The sequence below is a fragment of the Anolis sagrei genome, chromosome 3 (assembly GCF_037176765.1).
Source record: "Anolis sagrei isolate rAnoSag1 chromosome 3, rAnoSag1.mat, whole genome shotgun sequence".
In the NCBI taxonomy this organism is placed as follows: Eukaryota; Metazoa; Chordata; class Lepidosauria; order Squamata; family Dactyloidae; genus Anolis; species Anolis sagrei.
The window spans coordinates 74,332,648-74,356,310 of NC_090023.1; the positions used below are offsets into that span (position 1 = coordinate 74,332,648).

Sequence of the window (23,663 nt, forward strand, 5' to 3'; positions counted from 1 at the left end):
TATTCATCCAAAAAAGTAACTTTTCCAGACTATGCATAATTGCATGCCAGAGAACTATCAGATCTGCATGTAAGAAAATAACTACTATCCTCAACTCCAGAATCTTTTCAGATCTTTGCAAAGACAACACCCACCCCATCTTCAAAAAGACCCAAACACAGTTCTTTGTAGTTCTTTCACTCAAGTGCCTTGTTAATTTCACACTATCTTGATGTTCTTCATCACAATGTATTTCCTTACAAACACGTCTGTCCCTTCAGGGCTGGAGAGGTCAGAGCAGACAGGGAATAATCCACATCCTCATATTTACCATCCTAATCCAATTATACTTTCTTCTGCTTTATTCTCCAGAACAGAACTGTATTTGTATCCATTATCTTCAAATGCAACCAGGTGGGGCATGAGAAAAATAATACAATATGGATGGGATCCAACAAATTGTGCAACTAGCTAAAAGCACTTTAGGCTTGGATTTCTTCAAACTTGGATTCCCTCAAATCAAGTGATAACCTGCATTTAAAATGGCAGGACTCTCAAAGTGGTTTCTGGCTACAATTCTTCATGATTGGCTCTGTTATCCAGGATTCTTGGAAGTTGTTGACCAGAAGCATCTTGATGGTCACACCCATCACCCTAGTTTATGAGACACACTTTCCAAATGTTTTATTCTTCTGCTACTAATGGTCAGATATTTTTGGATCTGAAGTTCAAAATATAGCAGTTGCCATATAAAATAGTCCCACCAATGTTATTGTCATTAAGAGACAAGATTCTATTCTTGGTAAGCCAGGGAAATATGTGTTTGCTGTTAGAAGAGCTCTGTAGGTCTTTTTAATGTAAGCCTAATGTTTTCCTCACATCTGTATCACTTAACAAGCTTCTGACAAAAGAGATCCTCTTTAAAGCTACATAGCCCCCTGTTCCTCCAATCTACACTGAAGGTTTTTAGTAGTATCAGCACTGTAGGATGGTGAAGAAGGCTAGAGAAAAACAGATTTTCAGTGCCAAGTTTTAAACAGCAGGTCTGCAGTAAACAATGTTGTAAAAACAAAAGATGAGAAAGAGCAGAAGTCTAATGCAGTTGATCCTACAATTGCCATTGTGCAGCTGCCTATGAAGTCCAGAGTATGCACAACAGCAAATGGAGAGAAAAGGGAAGAGTAGAAAAGCTGACCTCACCAGCATGTGGGAAAAAAAGCATAGATTAGCAATGTATTTAGCTCCCAAAATGGAAACTGGAGGCTGATAAAAGAAAAAGTTGTCCCCAGATGCATTTTGGAAGAAGGTTTCATTCATGTCATTTGTAAATATGGTCAATTTTGAATAAAATATTTGTCTGAACACTTTGAGTGGGTCTTCCCTTTACTGCGGGAACCCATCTCTCTTCTTTCTAAGTTGTTTCTACCTTCAGTACCAAAGATTATGTTAAAGAAATCTTGATTACAAACATATCCACTTTGTTAAATGAGATATATCCACATTAGGCAAGGACTACATCATACAAAGCTACATCAAATAAAGCCCGACTGCTCACTGGAGGGAAGGATACTAGAGACAAAGTTGAAGTACTTTGGCCACATCATGAGGAGACAGGAAAGCCTAGAGAAGACTATTATGCTGGGGAAAGTGGAAGGAAAAAGGAAGAGGGGCCGACCAAGGGCAAGATGGATGGATGGCATCCTTGAAGTGACTGGACTGACCTTGAAGGAGCTGGGGGTGGTGATGGCCGACAGGGGGCTCTGGCGTGGGCTGGTCCATGAGGTCACGAAGAGTCGGAGACGACTGAACAAATGAACAACAACAACACATCATACAAAATCACCCAGTCAATATGGCCAATGAGAATACTGGCTGGGGAACGCTGGGAATTCAGATGAGGGCACACTTTATTTCCAGGCATATACAGGGGCGGGGGGGGGGGGGGAGTATTTAGTCAGATACCAATTGTACAAGTTCTCCCACTTAAAAAGATGAGAGAGGCCTGTAATTGACATCATAGGTAGACCTCAACTATGAGAGACAACATGAGAAAACACATCCAGAAAAATCACATTGTCTGATTTTTATTGAATTTATTTGCAAATTATGGTGGAAAATAAGGATTTGGTCCATAACAAACTCAATACTTTGTTATATATCCTTTATTGGCAATGACAGAGGTCAAACGTTTTCTGTAAGTCCTCACATGGTTGGCACACACTGTTGCTGGTATGTTGGCCCATTCCTCCATGAAGATCTCCTCAAGAGCAGTGATGTTTTGGGGCTGTCACTGGGCAACAAGGACTTTCCACTCCCTCAAAGGGTTGAGATCTGGAGACTGACTGGGCCACTCCAAGACCTTGAAATGCTTCTTACGAAGCCACTCCTTCATTGCCCTGGTGGTATGCTTGAGATCATTGTCATGCTGAAAGACCCAGCCACGTTTCATCTTCAGTGCCCTTGCTGATGGAAGGAGGTTTGCACTCAAAATCTCACGATACATGGCCCCATTCATGCCCTGGTCCTTTTGCAGAGAAACAGCCCCACGATGTTGCCACCTCCATGCTTCACAGTAGGTATGGTGTTCTTTGGATGCAACTCAGCATTCTTTCTCCTCCAAACATGACAAGTTGTGTTTCTGCCAAACAGTTCTACTTTGGTTTCATCTGACCATATGACATTCTCCCAATACTCTTCTGGATCATCAAAATGCTCTCTAGCAAACTTCAGTCAGCCCCGAACATGTACTGGTTTAAGCAGGGGGACAAGTCTGGCACTGCAGGATCTGAGTCACTGGCAGCATAGTGTGTTACTGGGGGTAGCCTTTGTTACGTTGGTCCAGGTCTCTGCAGGTCATTCACTAGGTTCCCCTGTGTGGTTCTGGGATTTTTGCTCACCGTTCTTGTGATCATTTTGACCCCATGGGGTGAGATCTTGCATGGAGCCCCTGATCGAGGGAGATTATCAGTGGTCTTGTATTTCTTCCATTTACTAGTTACTGCTCCCACAGTTGATTTCTTCACACCAGGCTGCTTGCCTATTGCAGATTCAGTCTTCCCAGTCTGGTGCAGGGCGACAATTTTGTTTCTGGTGTCCTTCGACAGCTCTTTGGCCTTCACCATAGGGGAGTTTGAAGTGTGACTGCTTGATGTTATGGACAGGTGTCTTTTCTACTGAGATCAAGTTCAAATAGGTGCCATTACTACAGATAGTAAGTGGAGGACAGAGGAGCCCCTTAAAGAAGAAGTTATAGGTCTGTGCAACCCAAAAATCTTGCTTGTTTGTAGGTTACCAAATACTTATTTTCCACCATAATTTGCCAATAAATTTGTTAAAAATCAGACAATGTGATTTTCTGGATGTGTTTCCTCATGTTGTCTCTCATAGTTGAGGTCTGGCTATGATGTCAATTACAGGCCTCTCTCATCTTTTTAAGTGGGAGAACTTGTACAATTGGTATCTGACTAAATCCTTCCCCCCTTCCCCACTGTATGTTTAGACCTTCAGTATTGTTTGTTAGATGTTGTTTCTGTCAGTGTAAATGCATATGACCATTGGTTAGAGCATTAATGAATTGATTGATTGCCTGCAACATTAAACTATATGCACTCTCCTGGGAATATGTCACATTGAATAAAATGAATATCACACCATGTGAAGCTTACCTCCTATTTGTCATGCATACTTAGATTAAGGACTTAGAATGGCTTTCCTTTATAAGAAATAAGTCCACCTCAACTCAGACTTATGGGACCAGCTGGTTGACAGCAAAAAGGAGTCAGATGAGTGCTCGATGTTAGCCCCATCGGGAGAAGATCTTCACTGAAGACTTCTGGATCGGACGAGGTGATATTTTGGACCCTCCATCCTTTTGTGATTGCCAAAATTTGTTCTGTTATTTCTGCTCCATGAAATCATGGGTTCTAAAGCCTGGATTGCCCCAGCTGCTCCAGAAGGCTGAATCGAGGCACAGATGGATAGAAGGCAAAAGAAGGTCTTTAATTTTCAATGGCCAAAGAGAATATCAGCAGAGATAGTGCTCAATATACTGACATACCCCAACGGTGTGTTATTTATAGCAGTACAGAACAACTGAAAATTGTCATCCTGCTCTCCCATTAGTCTTGGACGGTGCTAGCTAGGATCTGCAGCCTCACTGGAGGAGGTGTGAGTCTACTTGGTTTCCCATTGGCTCTGGATGGTGCTGGCTAGAATAAGCAGCCTCATTGGGGGAAGTGCAAGTTGCTTCTGACTCTGAACCAACCAGAGGAAAGGTGGAAAATTTAATAAATTCTCAAAGCTCAGTTCGAATTTTTCTTTCCAGGAAGGAAAAAATGTGAGGAAATGGATGTTAATGATGGTAGTATTCCCAGTCTGGGTGAGAACAATGGATGTCAATCAGCCTGAACAGCCTGGGCATTGGGCATCTTTTAGACCAGTGGTTCTCAATCTGTGGGTCCTCGGGTGTTTTGGCCTACAACTTCCAGAAATCCCAGCCAGTTTACCAGCTGTTAGGATTTCTGGGAGTTGAAGACCAAAACACCTGGGGATCCAGGTTGAGAACCACTGTTCTAGACCTCTGGTTTGCTCCATTGTTAGGTGCATGGAGACATTGTTTGCTGATTGTGGTGATTTGGGGCCTTGATCCTTGAAGTCCAATGTGTGGTGTAGAAACATTCAAGTTAAATTCATGAAAGGTTGCTTTGCAGGTAACGACAAAAAAAAAATCCAATGTGCTGGCTGTATACTCATAGAAAAAAATTAATATATTTTATCTAAATCATATTTGGGGGGGGGGGGGTCTGATTTCTCAATAACAAATAACAAGTATGCCATTCTGCAGGTGTTTTCCCATAATTAACAACAATAATATTTGTGTGTGTGCGTCAGGAGTGACTTGAGAAACTGCAAGTAGCTTCTAATGTGAGAAAATTGGCTATCTGCAAGGATGTCTCCCAGGGGACACCTGGGTGTTTTGATGTTTTACCATCCTTGTAGGAGGCTTCTCTCATGTTCCCACATAGGGAGTTGGAGCTGATAGAGGGAATTCATCCACACTCTCCCCGGATTCGAACCTCTGACCCTGGCAGTCTTCAGTCGTGCTGGCACAAGTGTTTAACTCATTGCACTACTGGGGGCTCCTGAATAACAACAACAACAACAACAACAACAACAACAACAACAACAACAACTTTATTTTTATATCCTGCCACCATCTCCCCAAAGGGACTCAGGGTGGCTTACATGGGGACAAGCCCAGTCAAAAATAGAATTAAAACAATAAAATTTATAAAAAAAATAACATCATAAAATAACATAGACACAATAAAATGACATCATCAATCAACACATAGACTGACATAGTAACAAATAAGGAGATAAATATTGAATGAAAACTCAGAAACAGTGATAAATCAAAGGCACCAATCCTGTTACAATTAATCATAAGGCTGTATTTTAAAGTGCACTTACATTAAAATAACTATGGGGGTTTATTTCTGAGTAAACATCAATGTAGTTTGGTATTATTATTATTATTTACTTTATCTAGACTCCGCCTTTCTCCCAGTGGGGACTTAAGGAAGCTAACAATGCTACACTTTGGTCATAGTTTAAAAAGCACAATACAAAACTAAAAAAACAAACAAATAATACAGTGTGGATTAAGGTAAAACAAACAAACAAATTGAAATATAATAAATGCTCTTAAAATAGCCTTTAAAATTCACAATCCCATTCCCCAGAATCCCACCCACACTTCCCCAGCAGCAAGCCCCTTATTCTTCTTCAAATGCCTGCTCACAGAGGACGGTGTTGACCTATCTGCAGAAGGCCAGTAGGGATGGGGCCATCCTGGTGTCTCTTAAGAGGGAGTTCCACACTCTGGGAGCAGCCACCGAAAAGGCCCTCTTGTGTTCCTAACAAATGTATTTGTGTGGCTGGTGGGACAGAGAGAACGCCTCAGTTGATTGTAGATGTCTAGCAGATAGAGAGAAAGAGATGCAGTCCTTCAGATAACATTAACAGGAGCTGTATAAGGCTTTGTAGATCAAAACCAGCACTTTGAATTGTTCCTGGAAATGTGTTGTCAGCCAGTGGAGCTGTTGCAATAAAGGAGTTGCCTGTTCCCTGTAGCCAGACCAAGTTAGCAGACTGACAGCTGCTCTTTAGCCCAACTGAAGTTTCTGAGCACTTTTCAAAGACAGTTCAATGAAAATCACATTACAGTAGTCCAACCAGAATGTAACCAAGGCATGCACCACCATGGTCAGATCTGACGTCTTCAGGAACAGCTGCTGTTGTGCAAAAGCAGTGCTGGTCACTACTGATACCTGGTCCTCCAGGTTCAGAGACAAATCCAGGAGTACTCCCAAATTGCAAACCTGCATTTTCAGGATGAATGTGACCTCATCTAACACAGGCTGACTCCCTATTCCATTTTACAGCTTACCAGGAGCTTTAAGACACTCTCTGTCTTGTCTGGATTAAGCTTCAATTTGTTTGTCCTCATCAAGTCTGTTACGGCTGCCAGGCATTGGTTTAGCATAGGAACTTGCTTCCTTGGAATTATGTGAAAGGGGGTAACAAAATTGGGTGTCATCTGTCTATAGAAGGCACCACACTCCAAAACTCCAGATGACCCCTCCCAGTGGTGTCATGTATATATTAAACAGCATGAGGGACAAAATGGAACTGTAAGGGACTCCACAAGTCAGTGGTCAAGGAGTGAACAGGAGTCCCCCAGCAACACCGTCTGAGACCGTCCCTCTAGGAAGGAATGGATTCATTGAAGATAAGTGGCTCTGAGCCTCATTCCAGAGAGGTGACTTAGAAGGATACCATGGTTGATGGTATCGAGAGCCACTGAAAGGTCCAGAAGAACCAACAGGGACACACAGCACCTGTCCAGTTCTCTGCATAGGTCATTCACCAAGGTAACCAAAGCTGTCTCTGTCCCATAACCAGACCTGAAACCTGACTGAAATGGAGCTAGACAATCCGGTTGCAAAGCCACCACATGCTCCAGTACCTTGCTGAAAAATGGAAGATTGGAGACTGGTCTGTAGTTGTCCAGTATAGTGGTGTCTAGGAAACATGTTTTGTTTTGTTTTTTAGAACTGGTCTTATCACAACTTCTTTGAGGCCCACAGGAAACCTGCCTCAATACAAAGAGGCATTAATCACTTCCCTGGCCCACTCCAACAGTCCCTCTTTGGCATGTTTTAATGTGGTAGGAAGGTCAAGGGTATAGAGCACATGTGGTGGCTCTCACCTCTCCAAAAATGCTGTCCACATCCTCAGGCTGCACAAATTGAAAAGTATCCATCAACACTGGGTAAGCAGGAGCCAAGACTACATCCACCAGAGCTGTAGCAAATCCAAGCAATCTTATCTGCAAAATGTTGGGCAAGCTCCTCACAGCATGGGCAATATTATCTTTGGACAATATGGACAATATTATATTTTGGGCCAGGATGGGTTAGGCCTCTAACCACCCAAAACTGCTTCGCTGGATCGTTTTGCGCTGCAGCAATAGCATTGGTATAAAAAGCACTTTTGTTGCTTTAATTGGCTATAGGTCCAGCGTAAAACGTGATTGTGTGTGTCTGTCTTCAAATTGCCTGTTGAAATATTGCAACCTTATACATTTCACAGGGTTTTCTTAGACAAGGAATACTCAAAAGTGGTTTTGCCAGTTCCTTTTTCTACAATTTAGCTTATAGTGCCTGATATTCATTGGTGGTCTCCCATCAAGTAGTAACCAGAGCTGACCCTGCTTACCTTCCAAGATCATATGGGTATAGTGCCTTTAAAATATTTAGACATAGACTGATAACAGGATTATCAACCCATTGAAAGTAATTTAACATAATTAAACACAACCAGCATGCTATCTCTCTGATGACAGATTAGTTGCGTTTAATTATGTTCCATTACTTTCAATGGGATGGTCATCCTTAGAGTAGGCCAGTTGAAATTAATGGGACATTTAATTAGTTTCAAAGAGGATTCTCTGCTTGAATATGCATATCTTCCTCCTACATATATTTTCAAAATCCCATTAATCAAGTGTGACATATTTCTAAAGTAAACATTCATAGGAATGGGCTGTATGCCATATATCACATTATCTGGATTGAGTCCATCGTCCTTATTGGGCATATCAGATTTCTTGTTTTGCTGAATGTTCAGCTTTTCTTTGTTGTTAATCAGAATCAACTATTCCAGAATCCAACTGTCATGGAAATAAGAACAGGTGCAACATCTATGGCTTGGCACTTATCCTATTCACGTGCAGATCAGATAAACAGATTTCATATTGTTGAAATTGTCTCGGTGTTGAAGAAATGTTATCCCTTGTGAAACAATAGCATGGGGTCTTGCTTTTCCAAACTAACTTTCTCATGCCAATTGCTATTTAATTAGCATGTCTGATTTGGGGGGAATGTACTTTGAGACATCAGTTACTTATTTCAATCCAACTCTTTGTCAAAGTAATGCATATCCTGAAATCTTCTGTGGATGCTTGAATAGACAAAGGATACTTACACAATGTACTTGCTTCATATCACAATCAGTGGATCAATTGAAACATCAAGATATGGGATGATAAGATTGCCACATAGCCATCTATCACTGAGGGATATCCACTGGGAGATCACAGAAAAGCTATGTTTTGAAGATTACAGCCCCTAAAGGGCTATTCTAGCTATAGAATAGGTAGAATAGTCGATGTTGTAGTCAAAATAGAAACATTTACAAGCACTATGAATCAGTCCAATGAGTCCCCTTCGGGGTGAGAAGGGCGGAATATAAGTGTTTTAAATAAATAAATAAATAAATAATAGTCCGTGAAGTTGATGGTGGAGGATCATTGCTTCAGTGCTTGTGGTTTTTGCTTCTTCCAGAATACTGGTGTTTATCTGCCTGTCTTCCCAAGAGATATATGCAGGATTTTTCAGAGGCAACTCTGCTGGAATCTTTCCAGAGTCAAATGTAACATTTGTAGACAACCCACATTTCACAGACATACAATAGAGTTGGAAGAACAATAGATTTATAAAAAAGTATCTTGGTATCTCTATGAATGTCCCAATCCTCGAACACTCTCTGCTTCTTTTGAAAAATACTGCACTCACAAAACTCAGACAATGAAGCATGAGGATGTTAGCAGAAATGCTGTGTGGTAGGGCAGCACATCTCTACAAGTGAGACAGCACCAAGATTGACTAATATTCCAAAGAGATGATATAACTATCAATAGCATCCAACTGCTATGATATCGAAGTTGATCTATTATTATGTAAACTAGAAATATGGTATGACCAAAAAAATCCACACACACAATCATGTTCAAGGGCACAATTGCACAGAAAGCACTTCCGTAGAACTAAAACCTGCACATATGTTATCACGTGATGATTGCACAGATGAGGTTTCATTAAACATATGCTTAATATTTCTAAAACCATCATATCATACGAAATCTTGACTCATTGGAAAAGGCTAAATTGAAGAAAGAAGAGAAAGTGGAAAACTGCATTGCAAATGGACTGATTCATAAGCGACACCACACTACTAATAAAATGATCCCTTGGGAGATTGCTCATTGATATCGGGATTCTAAATCAAAGCCAGCTTTGATAACAACAAATGCCCAGTATACCTGCAGCCAGTCATAATCACTTAGCATGTATGCGTACAGCAAACTGTTTGCTTGACTGTTTGTCATCTATTTCAATCTACAGGGAGGTTTAAACATTTCACTTCATAAAGCAACTGCATTCATTTCATTTCAGGATTTTGTACTCTGGCAGGCAGTTCTTATTTCTGGTTTGCTGTGAGTTTTCCAGACTGTATGGCCATGTTCCAGAAGCATTCTCTCCTGATGTTTCACATACATCTATGGGAGGCATCCTCGGAGGTTGTCAGGTCTTGCTTCTGCCTTTTTATTGGCTTGTAGATAGAACAGTCCCAAGAACCTTTTTTGCAGGAATCGGCACAATGCACATTCTGTCCTACGTCTGCAATTCTCAGGTTTACCATTAAGTAGTAGACACTAATTATGAGGTCTTTGTTGTCACACCCTCCAACTTTAGTCATATAGTTTCTAGCTATACCTTAGGTTCAGTCCCACCTCTTACTTCATAATACATGCACAGGGACACATAAAGCCACACCTACCCCAAAGAAACCTTCTCCTTGGTCTCCATTGACCATTCAAGAACTATATAAAATATTATTCTGTCTACTTTCACTCCACCCATACAACAAAGCACGTGTAGTAGTACATGCATTTCTAGCTGTATTAGTTCACAAATTTGAAATATATCATTTAGAAATGATTCCAGATACAATAATAAAGTTGATAGTCTGTGAGAGTATGCCACAAAGTAGGCAGTGTAGGCCTACCGGACTACCTCCTACAGGACCCAAGGAAGGGGCTTCATAATCCAACTACTAGCACAGAGCCTCTTTTGTCCTAAATCCGACACTGCCCCCAATCCCCACTTACTGGGCAGCAGCCATTGTGAATAATGGGGGTTTCCCCTATCATTTGGGAACAGCTGGTCAATGATCCCATCTCCCTCTCCCTTGAGCAGTCATTGGCACAAGGGGGACCTCTGATGGAGTCCAGTCACACTACAAATACTCACAGAAGCTCAAAGGAACATCAGTCAGCTGCTTTCCAATTGTTTTAATAAGATGTAAACCACTTCATTCTTCATTAATGGAAAAGGTAGGAAAAAAACATTGATAGCTCAGTGGGGATCTTAACTCAGATCTCATTAGCCAAAGTAAAGCATTCTAATTATTATGCTACTCCAACCCTATCCACAAGTGCATATAATAGTAATGGACATTCAGGTGCCACACAGGCCTGCATGTACATAGCAATGTGAGTGCATAATAGATTTGGATCTGAATTTAAATCCAATCTGAGCATATTATATACAAATGTGCCTTGTACAGCTAGGGAGAGATTGTAGAATCTACTGCCAGTCATCCAAAAGTAGTATCTCTAGAAATCAAGGACACATTTTATTACACAGATATCCTGTGGCAATAGCACCTGCATTGTGGTTAGCTTCGCTTCACTAAAGAGAAGAAAAACAACTGTTCCTCCCTTAAGGATATATAATGGACAGGATATGGAGAAGTGGAAACAAAGGGCAAAAACTTTATGCAGAAGATCAGTGCTCATTGGATGAACAGCATGCCTATGCTTGCTCCATAAAGTAAGCTTAATCACCTGGCCATCATATGTTCAAGAATATCAAAGAGCACCAATGTGGCCCAAAAGAGTTAGAAAAGCTAAACACATTCCAAAAAAAAAATCCCTCTTCTCAGTCCTGTTTCCTACTGCTTTCGTGCCCGCTTGCTTATTCACTCCATAACATGTGCCATATTAAAGAGGGACTAGTCGGAAGATGATCTAGGTAGCCTTTGTTCCTTGGCACATGCACAAGGACAAGCAAAGACTTGCAGTGTACACTGGACTAGGAGTGGAGATGGCTTGTCAATGCCACTCCCAATGCCAAGGCTTGCCTCAAACACCCAACACGTGGCATAAACATGAAAAAAACTAGTGCTGATTGCAGCTGGCCTTGAGAGATTCGCAGGTGATCTGAGTGCCACTGGTGAAGCTAAGTGGAGAAAGGTTGATATGTTATACAGTTACTGGGTGTAAATTAATATTCAGAGACTAGGTCTTCCCAGTAATTATTGCAATGGCACATATATCTTCAACAATATAAAGTTAAAAGTACCTTACAAGCCTCTCTACCCACCCCAAAAAGTGTAGTATACAGATGCCACTGGTATTTAGCCTTTCCACAACAACCCATTCAGGAATGATGATAATTGTAGGAGTTGGTAGTGACCCTTTAGGAATTCTGTCTCAGGAAACTTCTAGGGAAAACTGTGTGCCATTTTGTCCCTCAACAGAAGTTCTCCAGATATCTGGTTTAGTGCTAATGTGTGACAAAAGCAGAGGGCAAGCTCATGTTTAATATTCTGGGTTCTGTGGTGCTCCATTGATACTGACAACATTGGAGGCCAAGCGAAGCTTCGAACAGTAGCCTCCTGTGTCAAACATTCAAATCACTATACCATTCACTCTCTCAGGACTCTCTAGTTAAGGATTATCATAGCTATGTACATGTAGCGTTTTGTTCTCCAGGATGGACCGGTGGATCATTTTATGGGTGGTTTCAGAAAAGTGGTTACCAATTAATCAGAAAACATTCCTGAGCAAATATTAATTATAAAACACAAAATTTCCATATAGGAACCTATAGTTAGTGCGCCACCCACAACACTGAGAGAGAACAAACAAGATACTCAAGAAAAAGGAAAACTGATCAATCCTCAGAACTAAGTTCCAGTCAAATGAGTGTAATTTATTTCCAAATGCCTGAACACAAATATGTAGCCTTGCTATTACAATGGACTCCTACACTGGCTTATATAATATTTGTGGAATGAGAATTCTATGTGGATCTCTATGTGTTATGTAATTCCATATTGCAAATTTGATTGCATTTTAAAGTAATAATAAGACAAGTTTGGGAATAATTGTTACCTTGAACCCCATTCTGTAAGAAAGATGGAATATAAATCTAATAAACAAACTGTAAGCCTGGGAACTATAGTAATGCTGGCTTATTGGGTATGAGCAGCATACATGCTCCACTCAATAGTTTGTTTATAACATTATTTGAACAAATTAACAATCCTGGCTTGTCATCTTCATGCCAAAGGAAGTAACTGTGGATTTTTTTTTCCAGATTTTTAAGCGGGAAATATGCTGTATTGTATTGCATTTGAATGACATGATGTCAAAACCATGGAGCAAATCTGCACAATTTCTTTAGCTGTTCCTTCTGCAAGTAGGAGCCAGTGGGCAGCATGCACCAATATATTGCTGCTATTTCATGAGCCCCAATTCCCATGTTCTCCTGGCTAATCATTGATTTGAATACAGCCTATCTTGCACACCCATTAATTACAAGTAGCTCGGAATAGCCACATGATATTTGCATAAAATCAAGATAAAAACCAAAGCCATGACTGGTTCTGGTAAGGAAGGGTGAGTTTTAGAATGTGAAGGGCATAATTCAAGTAATACTGTGGATTTGTTCCATGTCACCAACATTAAAGATGCATGGCTGCAGAAATGGTATTATTCTATTAAGGTACATACATTGGGCCCTTGGTATCCACTGAGTTTTAGTTCCACAATCCTCCATGGATGCCAAAATCAATAGTCAAGTCTAACTATATACAAATTGTGTACATTATGAAATGGAAAAATCAAGGTTTGTCTTTTGGATATAAAATCCATAGATACAAAAATCTATGACTACAGAGGCCCAACTGTATGTGTTCTACCAGAATTAGGAAGAGAGAACCAATGCTTAGCTAAAGGCAAGACTGAATTCTTCTAAAAGCATGCAGTAGAAGAATCTGAAGGTGGTTTGAATGGAAATATGTTCACGTGGTGCAAATGCCAAATTGAAAATCTGATAAAATTATGTTACCTGGGTGACATAATAATGCTTTGATAAAAAGGACAAGAAAAGGGTGCCAAGCTAGTACTGTCAGTCTGCCACTAAGGTGATGTTTATCTCCACTTCAACTGAAGATCAAGAAATAGTCACAATGTTGCTAATGTGGAACAACATTTCCTTGGCCTCTGTCTATATATATAAAAATTCTCTGTGCATAATGAGTACCTTAAAAACAAAACAACCAATGAACAAAATCACACCAAATTTGACAACAAAACTTCTCACAACACAAGGAGTGACCATCACTCAAAAAATGATGATTTTGTCATTTGGGAGTTGTAGTTGCTGGGATTCATAGTTCACCTACAATCAAAGAGCATTCTGAACTCCACCGATGATGGAATAGAACTAAACATGGCACACAGAACTCCCATGACCAACAGAAAATACTGGAAGGGTTTGGTGGGCATTGACCTTAAGTTTGAGAGTTGTAGTTCACCTATATCCAGAGAACACTGTGGACTCAAACAATGATGGATCTGGACCAAACTTGGCACAAGCACTCAATACACCCAAATATGAACACAGATGGAGTTTGGGGGAAATAGACCTTGACATTTGGGAGTTGTAGTAACTGGGATTCACAGTTCACCTACAATCAAAGAGCATTCTGAACCCCACAAACGACAGAACTGGGACAAACTTCCCACACAGAACCCCCATGACCAACAGAAAATACTTAAGGCCATCCAAGGCCATTGTCCAGATCAACAGACTGGGCCACAGCAACACGTGGCAGGGGACAGCTAGTTATTTATAAAACTTCTCCATACTGTTTAGGGTTTTAAAAACAAGAATGTGTCATTTAAACTATTATGTCTGACAGTGAAAATACGTTTGACAGCAAAATATGCTGCCTTGGTGGTGTCTTGGATGGATGGCCATTTGCTGGAAGCTTTGATTCTGTATGCTTGCATGACAGAAGGGGATTGGACTAGTTGGCCTTCATAGTCTCTTAATGGTGATTCCATGAACTGGTAACTCTGGTAATATCAGAACGATGCTGCATTCAACCAACTCTGATCAAGAATTCTGGCAACCATGTTTAGCATAAATTGATGTTTCTCAACACTTTTCAGAGGCAACCCCACACACTGCACAAATAACACCCTTGTGTAATTCTGTTGCAAGGTTCTGCTTAGCAAGTCTAATGCCCCACAAAATGAAATGTAGATCAAAGGCAATGCTTTGCTGATGCCAGAGACCTCAGTTAGCAACTTCCTAATTGATGGCAAGGGAGCATTTCGCCTCTAGCTAGAGCACCATAATATACTTTACATGGGGCTGTTCTTGGAATATGAACTAGTTCAGAATGGAGCCACCAGATTGTTGGCAAGTGTGAATTGATATAGTTACATTATTTTAAAACAATTTAATTGACTTCACGTTTAATTTCTTCTGCTTCACTTAGGTAACATTTTTAAATTTAAGGAAATTTAAGCTGTTTTTAAACAAAAATGATTCAGAATTGTGAATAACAGATTGTCTTCTATAGCTAGGAGATGCTGTGGGATGCACTTCTCCGGGTGGTCTCCCTCACCGATTGCAACAACTAATCACAATTGTTTTCTAACATCACCCTTTGTTTATTAAAGTCATTACTAAAACTCTTTCAGGTCACTGGACAGCTGTTAACATTTACCCATGGTGCTAACTCCTGGACTTATCTGCCTGGTCACAGATGCCCATCATGCTCCGAATCTGGATTCAGATTTGAGCACATGCAACTTGGCAGATGTTTGTGGCTTTCTTCACTCCCTTCCATCTCCTGAAAATGCTACAGAGATAATAAAATACCTTTCTGGATGGAATTAAGAATAAAAGGAGCACAGGAGAGGCTGGGTTGCAGAGGCACTTTTGATGTGTGGAATCTTTCTGCATTCCCCATCTGTTAAAAGGTGAGTCACATGGAAAAGAAGGTAGATCTCAAACCTATAGAGTCTTTGACTAAAAGTAGTCTTTAAGACAAAATCTAAGACTTTATCCACACTGAATACTGTGGAATTCTGGAATTAGTAGCTTTGTGAGACGCTTATTTATTTAATTACAATGACACTGTTAACAACACTGTACACAGTTTTCAATTGTATCTTCACTTCTCCCTACTTCTTCATAGTAAACAATCTTGCTTGAGCATTAACAGGCAACTGAACATCACAGAGAATCAGAGCTTTTTGAAAACTGACTTTGTATGTATATAATTCCTTAAATATGCTGGTTTCTCTTCAGATTATATAAATCTTTCACCTTTTACTTAAATCCCTAGCCAATGAGTTGCAGTTTAAAAAAAAGCCATACTGTGCATTTTCCTGGTCTAATATTTCAAATGTTCTCTATTAAGAACATGTCAAGAGACAGAAGATGTATAAAAAAGAAAAACCTTGCAAAGTCAAGTTGTAATGCCAGAGAAATGGAAGAAACCCAAAATGCTGACTGCTCTTTTGAAAAGGGAGGATTGTTGTCTCTTACTCACGAGTCATGTCAGTACAGGCTGGCCGAATTACCAGCATTAGCGTGCCCCCTAAGTAAAGTGTTTAAGTGGTGAAGTGAGTCAGTGGATTTCATTCATAGGGGAAGAAGAGCTTTGTGGCGAACGCTCAGGATATAATATGGCTGCATTCCCACCCTGGCTACTGCTTCTTGCCTGGGCGATCTCTTGGGCACGTTGCATCCAGTACAACTGCAACTGTAGGCTGGATGCACAAGATTGGCTTGAGATTTATGAGATCTGTTTGGTTGGTCATGACTGACTTGTTCTATTGATTTCACTGCAGGCTGAAGCCACACTGCACACACAGAGCAGTTTGGCACTAGTTTAACTGCCATAACTCCATCTTACAAAATTTTAGGGTCCTTTCATTCTGTGCAGTTATAGTACGATCATTGTACAGGGTGAGGCAGCATAACTGCCTTTTTTTAAATGCGCACCATTCAGTCGGTTGAAGACGTAGCGGAGCGCTAGTGGTCTCATTCGAGAGGCGGGAGTATAAAGTTTTGTCCTGACACAGTTCAGTCGCCATCATGCGTTGGACCAGTGAGGGCCGTGCTTTTGCCATTGAGGTCTACTTTTCGAGCGGATTTGGAGTGGCCGGGCTGCTCTCCAGATTTGGCCCCTTGTGATTTTTTTCTATGGGGTTTTTTGAAATCCCGTGTTTTTGCAAACTTTCATTTTATGGAAATACATTTTTTTCTTAATTGTGTTATCAATTCTAGTTTTCCATGATAGAAAAAAGCATGTTAAATATCAAACCCAAAGTCAAGAGTTCTTGTTTCTGTTGAAGGACTCTACAAGATTTGAAGATCAACATCCAGGAAGAAATTGCCAACATAATGCCTGCTATGCTGGCAAGAGTCTAGACAAATGCCAGAAATCGGTTTACTCAGTGTATGGAGAATAGGGGACGTCACCTACCTAATTTGATCTTCAAAACTATGTAAAACAAAACTTTAGGTATGCGCCTACATTATATATTTTTTTCTGATTCATACAATGGGTTTTATTAAGTTTTGAAAAAAGGAAGTTATGCTGCCTCACATTGTACTTTAGTTGTCATAACTATATTTTATACAATCTTGTGGTTTTTAGTTTGTTTGGGCAGTAAAGCTGTCTTACAGAGAATTCTTAATGTCTCTCCCTAAATTGCAAATCTGAAGACTCTACTGGCTCTTGCCATGGGGGTAAAAGTGGAATCATAGCATTATAATGGTGTGAAAGAGACCCAACAGAGGTACTTAAAATTTTGTAGCACTAGAGTTCTCTGGCAGAGAATTCTGCACATATCACAAATGGCAGGATTCCATAACATGGAACCATGGCAGTAGAAGTGGTGTTACAATGGAATAATCACATAAAGTACATACATTCAAGGATTAGCTCTAAGCATTTCTGAGTCTAAATCCAACACCAAGGCCAATGTATAACTTTTTAAAAAGTCACTCTAAACTGGAAAATATTGACATAAATGAATAGGTCTTTCTTACTAGATCACTCCAAAAGCCTGTTTAGTCCAAAAGGATAAAAACCTCCCCCACAAAATTTCTGAGCTGCAGTTTTAAGGACTTCATTACATGGACATTTCCCCATCCAAGGACACTTCAGGCTCATTTCAATGATGGAGAGGCACGGAGCCCATCACATAACGTTGAAATGAGCCTGAAGGAGGGAGCTCCCACCACGAATGACTAATCGTCTTGTGAGCTGCAATTTGATCCACTCTTTAAGGCTAAAAACACGTGGGATGGGAAGTATCCTTCCCTGTCCCATTTCGTTGCTGCAAAGTGAGAAGGAGCTGCTGTAGACAAAGAGCAATGGAGAGGAGTGTTTGGCTGGGGAGGTGGTGGCAGAGACAGCAGAAAAAAGAGAAAAAGATAGGTTTTTCAGCTGATAGAGAATGGAGGAAAACAGAGAGGATTTGGCAAGCCTTCCCCTGTGTGATGAATGTGAAGGCAGGCAACAAGGGATCAAGAACGCTTCAAGAAAACAGTGGGATGGGAAGGAGTAAAAGTTTCATAGAGCAATTTAAAATGGAAAAGCATTATTGCCATTGCTATAGGGACAGACCCTCATGCTTCTCCACAAATCTGTTAAGTCCATGTGATAAAGTCCTAAGTATCCTTGTCTTTGCTAAGTAAGGATATTAGGACTTGCAGAGCTGCGTGGTTTATACTCCAATATCTGGGATCATGAACTATATGTGCCCTTAACCTGACACTTCTGCTTCCAATATGGCTAATATTTATTTCCTTCTTTCTTTTACAGAGGAGTTTTATATTGCAGTTTAAGATGTGGACAACCAAGCCACCACTAGACCAGAAGTCCTCAACCTTTTTAAGCAGAGGGCTGGTTCATGGTTCCTCAAACTGTTGGGAAGTTGGACTATAGTTTGAAAAAAATGAATGAATTCCTATGCACACTGTACATATCTTATTTGTATTTGTGAAACCTGAAATAACAATACAGTATTGATGTTGTTGTGTGTCTTCAAGTCATTTCAGACTGAGGGCGACCCTAAGTCTAAAATTTAGGACAGGAGTAGGTAAATGGCCTTGGAAGGCCGCATCCGGCACAAGATGATTTGAACAGTCCCAGCCAGAATGTCCAATAATGAAGGATTATGGGAGTTGTCATGCACAGCACAGGGTGGCCCACCTGTGCTGTGCAATGGCTAGGATGATTTCAGTGGAGCTAATCGTAACACCTAAAGAATATATATTTCCACCAACTTTTCTTCACTGCAAATATAATTTGTTTTCTCTTGTTTTTAAGTATGGTGGATCAGGCTAAGTTTTAAAGTAATATTCTACTATTGGTTTGCGGTGGTTTTTTTATGTGGAATGTGGCATTTATCTTTCACCTCAGGAAGTTATATATCAATAGTAAAGTGTAATCAAGAATTAAAAATGTAGGATGAACTGACTGTCTTCCAGGGCCATTATGAGAAGAAGAAACCCTAGTAGTTGTTGCTGTGTTGAAATTGGCTGTGTATTCCAAGAAACTCCCAGCCTCCACTTGTTTCATTACTTAAATGAAGTCTAATTAACTTTTAAGGTGTGGAGTCCCTTAACCTTTGCCATCTTAGCCCAGTTCATCTTGTAACTCAGTGGTCCTGACAACTTTGAAAATATTCAAGGATGGGGTAAAATAACTATGTCATGCTGCTCACTTGTGGATTTCCTCAAAAGTGAAATTTGCAAATGTGTTGTCCCTATGCATTAGTGGTTTCACTTTTGAGGATTGATTCTTGTCTAGATCCTCCAGCACTACTCTATAGTCAACTTGCAGCAGAAGTTAAGTACAGCCATGCTTGAAGAGCTAGATATTCCTAGGAAGAACACTTCCATGGGCATTTATAGATTCTCCAGAACAATTATGTTGGAAGTTCACCATAGAGTTGTGGTGGAGAACCTAGAAAAGTGCTGTTGGGTATTTTAAAAGTGTTTTATTTGTGTGTTTTTTCTACTTCCAATGGAGAGGGGTGTCATATTACAGGGATATGTCAGAGCATGTCAAGGCAGGCCCATTGTTCTAATTGAGACAAGTGTCACCCCTCCACAAGTGCAGCAATGAATTAAAGGAACGTGCTTTAGCTTATCCATAATGTTTGTACATTTATATTGCAAGGTGCGGCCATCTAGGTAGGATACCAAATTAACTGCCTGCTCTTAAAGAAGCTTCTTGGGTTGATTCACGTTTGGGTGCTCCTGGACTGTGCCTGTTGCACACTATAATTTAGGGTATGACTACAATGCAGAAAGTTCAAATGAAAATATTCACAAAGTCATTTCATAGGCTTTGCATTGCTTATTTGCCTATTTTTGAAATAGCTATTAAACAGTAAGTAGAACCTTTGTTCAGCTAGCAACACATTACTAAAATTCAAAAGAAGGACAAGAGAAAGATAAAAAGTGACTTTTTAATAGGCAGTGTACTGGTTAAGCTTGTTAAACGTTGCTCTTGGCCCAGTGATTATGCAAAAAAAAAAATTGTACACAAGACAAAGAAATGACAACCTTGATTAGATGGACAAAAGTAGGGAATAGGTCAGAGACTGGTCATGAGGAATTTGTGTGGAACTGTCAAATGGGAAGATGGTAAACCCAAGTTAGGGTGGTTAAAAAGGGATGCTTATTACAGTCATGGATCTTGGGAAGAGGTTTGGAGGCCTGATGAAGGGAGTAGAAGAGCAGTTCTAAGGTAGTTATGGAATGAGCTAGATTAGGAACTTCATCAGGCAGGCAGGAAGGAATTAGCGGAAAGTGTCAGGAAGAGTGGGGAAAACATCTTACACTGTTCTCTCTCGGAAGGGTCTGCCTTCGGGGATGGACAGCCTTTCCACAACCTTTCCACATCTGCTTTTCTCTCCCCCCACCCCCTACTTTCTGGAAACAGGAGTTGGGTGACAACAACCCCTGAAATGAGAGTCTTATTTCCCTTGTAGCATGCTGGCAAGACGGAGTATCACAGGCAGCCACCGGATGGCCAATGAAAGTGCCTGTACATCATGGGATGGCCTCTGTGCAAAAACAAAGAGAAGCATGCAAAAACAAAGAGAACATGGGGAAACATCCATGTGATGAAGTTCTATGAGGACTTTGTGGGTGTAGAAACAGCCTTTCAGAATTAATACACAACTAATTCAAGGTAACTGTCTTCCAGGTGTTGTTGGTTTGCAGTTCCCAACAGCTTTTGGCAGTATAACCACTAGTGAGGGACTAGGGAGTTGTAGTCCTATAACAGTTGGAGGGTCATAGCTGCCCATGTTGGAATGGATTGAATGTTCTGCATGAATGAAGAAACATCTCAAGCCTATGCTTGGCTACAGAGTTGTTAAAGTGATTAATTTGCTCTGGTACATTAGAAAGAACAGAAATAGGTACATGAAAGTTTGTAGAGCACGAGGACAAACTCTTTAGTTGCTGATACTGACACACAAAGCTTCAGTTGAAGACAAACAGTCACAGAGGCTCGAGGAAAAATCACTGTTTTTGTTATATGTGTATCTTACCTTTCTCCCAAAATTGGGCCTCAAGGCAGCTTACAGTTTAAAAGAACCAAGTGAGTCTCCTTTTATTGCAATTGAAATTGTAGTTTGGGTTGTCATCTTTATAGCAATAGTACCATGCCCAAAAACTCCAGACAACCTCTCTCAGCCGTTTCATGTATATATACTAAATAGCATGGTAACATAACAGAGTGCTGAGGAACTTCAGAGGGTAGTTCCCCAGGGGTTGAATAGAAGTGCTGCACCACCACATCTGGGTCCATTTCTCCAGGAAGCAATTGAGCCACTATAAGGAAGAGGAGGATACACTGGTTGGATGAGCACCTTCTAGGAGTTTTTGGTATTGTACTCCTGCATGGTATGGTGTTGGACTCAATGGCCCTTGTGAACCTTTCCAATTATAAGATTTTATGATTCTAAGTGTCTTAGAAATTGGAAAAAAGTGATATGTCTGACACACTATCTTCAGAAGTAAAAGGGAACTACTGAAGAAGTGAATTTTGGCCCATTTAATAGCAAGGAAAGAGTTGTGACTTGCCCAGCAGCTCATTGTCAACACAAATAAAACTAAATCCAAAAAGCTGTATCAATACAGTCCAAGCTAAGGAATGGCAAAATCCTGGAATGGGCAAGGGGAGAGTTACTTATTAAAGATTGGAGAGATAAAGTATTGGAATACAATAGAGTCTCACTTATCCAATATAAACAGGCCGGCAGAACATTGGATAAGTGATAAATGTTGGATAATAAGGAGAGGTTAAGGAAAAGCCTATTTAACATCCAATTACATGATGATTTTACAAATTAAGTACTGAAACATGTTTTACAACAAATCAACAGGAAAAAAAACCAATTCAATACATGGTAATGTTATGTAGTAATTACTGTATTTACAAATTTAGCACCAAAACATTGCAATGTATTGAAAACACTGACTACAGGGATGCGCTGTTTGTTTGTCTAGGCAGCAATTCACTTTTTGTTTCTCTAGGTAGCAATGCACAAAGGGCCTCTCAGCGCACTGGGCATCTGCCAGGAAGGGCAAGATGCAGCCGGTGCAGGCTGGACGCTGTGCCTAATAGAAAAAGTCTGTGCCAGTTGTGCCTCACTCTTCCCTTCAGGTTTCCAGCATGTGGAGAGGCCCACTACACATTGTTGCCTAGAGAAACAGCTGTGGATCCGGGTGGGAGGGTTTAAAAGAGGCGGTGGTCTCTCCCCTGCTGAAGAAACCAGATTTAGATCCTTCAGTTCCCTCCAGTTACCGCCCAGTTTTAAATCTCTCGTTCCTGGGCAAGGTGATTGAGAGGGCAGCAGCGGAGCAGTTGCAGCAATTCCTAGACAACACAGCCGGACTAGATCCCTTCCAGTCCGGCTTCCGTGCGAGGCATGGGACAGAGACTGTGCTGGTCTCCATCACGGATCACCTTCGATGCCAGCTTGCCCGGGCAGGTCAGCGCTGCTTGTGTTATTGGATCTCACAGCAGCATTTGACACAGTCGACCACAATCTTTTGACCCACCGCCTTGCTGTTGCTGGAGTCAGGGGGACAGCTTTAAACTGGCTGTCCTCCTTTCTTCACAACCGTGGGCAGCGAGTGGAGAGGGGAGGCCTGGTCTCTGAGAGGTCCCCTCTATCTTGTGGGGTTCCTCAGGGGGCCATTCTCTCCTCTCTGTTGTTTAACATCTATATGCGACCACTTGCTCAGCTGGTTCGAGGCTTTGGGCTTGAGTGTTACCAGTACGCTGATGACACTCAGCTTGTGCTGAAGATGTCTACCCTGGATGGCGAGGCGCTACACGAGGCGCTACACCCGTCACCATTGGAAAAGAGTCTGGGATCCTTTTGGACCCTCTGCTGACGATGGAGGCCCAAGTCTCCGCCGTTAGCAGAACCGCCTTTTTTCATCTGCGGCAGGCTAGACGGCTGGCCCCCTACCTGTCCAGGGACGACCTAGCTACGGTGATCCAGGCTACAGTCATCTCAAGACTGGACTACTGTAACACCCTCTACATTGGCCTTCCTCTGTCGGTGGAAGCTCAAGCTGGTACAAAACGCAGCTGCTCGGCTTCTTGCGGGAACTCCTATGAGATGCCACATAACACCAATTTTACTGCAGCTGCATTGGTTACCAATTGAGCACCTGATCACTTTCAAAGTGATGGTACTCACCTTTAAGGCCTTGCATGGTCTGGGGCCTGTGTACCTGAGGGACCGCCTCACCCGCTACCAACCCCAGAGATCCCTCCGTTCTGAGGACCAAGATCTATTGGAAATTCCCAGTGTCAAGACCTTGCGTCTAACAGCAACCAGACGCAGAGCCTTCACAGCAGTGGCACCATCACTCTCAAATACTCTGCCACCTGAAGTCTGTGCCTTGCGGGATTTATCAGCTTTCCTCAGGGCATGTAAGACATATCTATTTTGACGGGCCTTTGATCTCTGATAGTTTTTAAATTGTCTTAAATTGTTTTAAATTGTGTTCGATTTTAGCCGTTCTTGTAAGCCGCTCCGAGCCTCAGTGGAGTGGTGGCATATACGTTCAAATAATAAATAAATAAATAAATAAATAAATAATATAGAAAGCTGGATGAGCAATAAGCAAGACTCT

General features: G+C 41.1%; 1 long non-coding RNA gene across 1 annotated transcript; it reads left to right on the plus strand.

Moving 5' to 3' along the window:
• Positions 1-15,189: 15,189 nt before the first annotated feature.
• LOC137096623 (uncharacterized) lies at positions 15,190-17,022 on the plus strand. The gene is made up of 2 exons (XR_010909553.1): positions 15,190-15,451; positions 16,835-17,022. It is a non-coding gene; the product is annotated as an uncharacterized lncRNA (long non-coding RNA).
• The last annotated feature ends 6,641 nt before the right edge of the window (positions 17,023-23,663 follow it).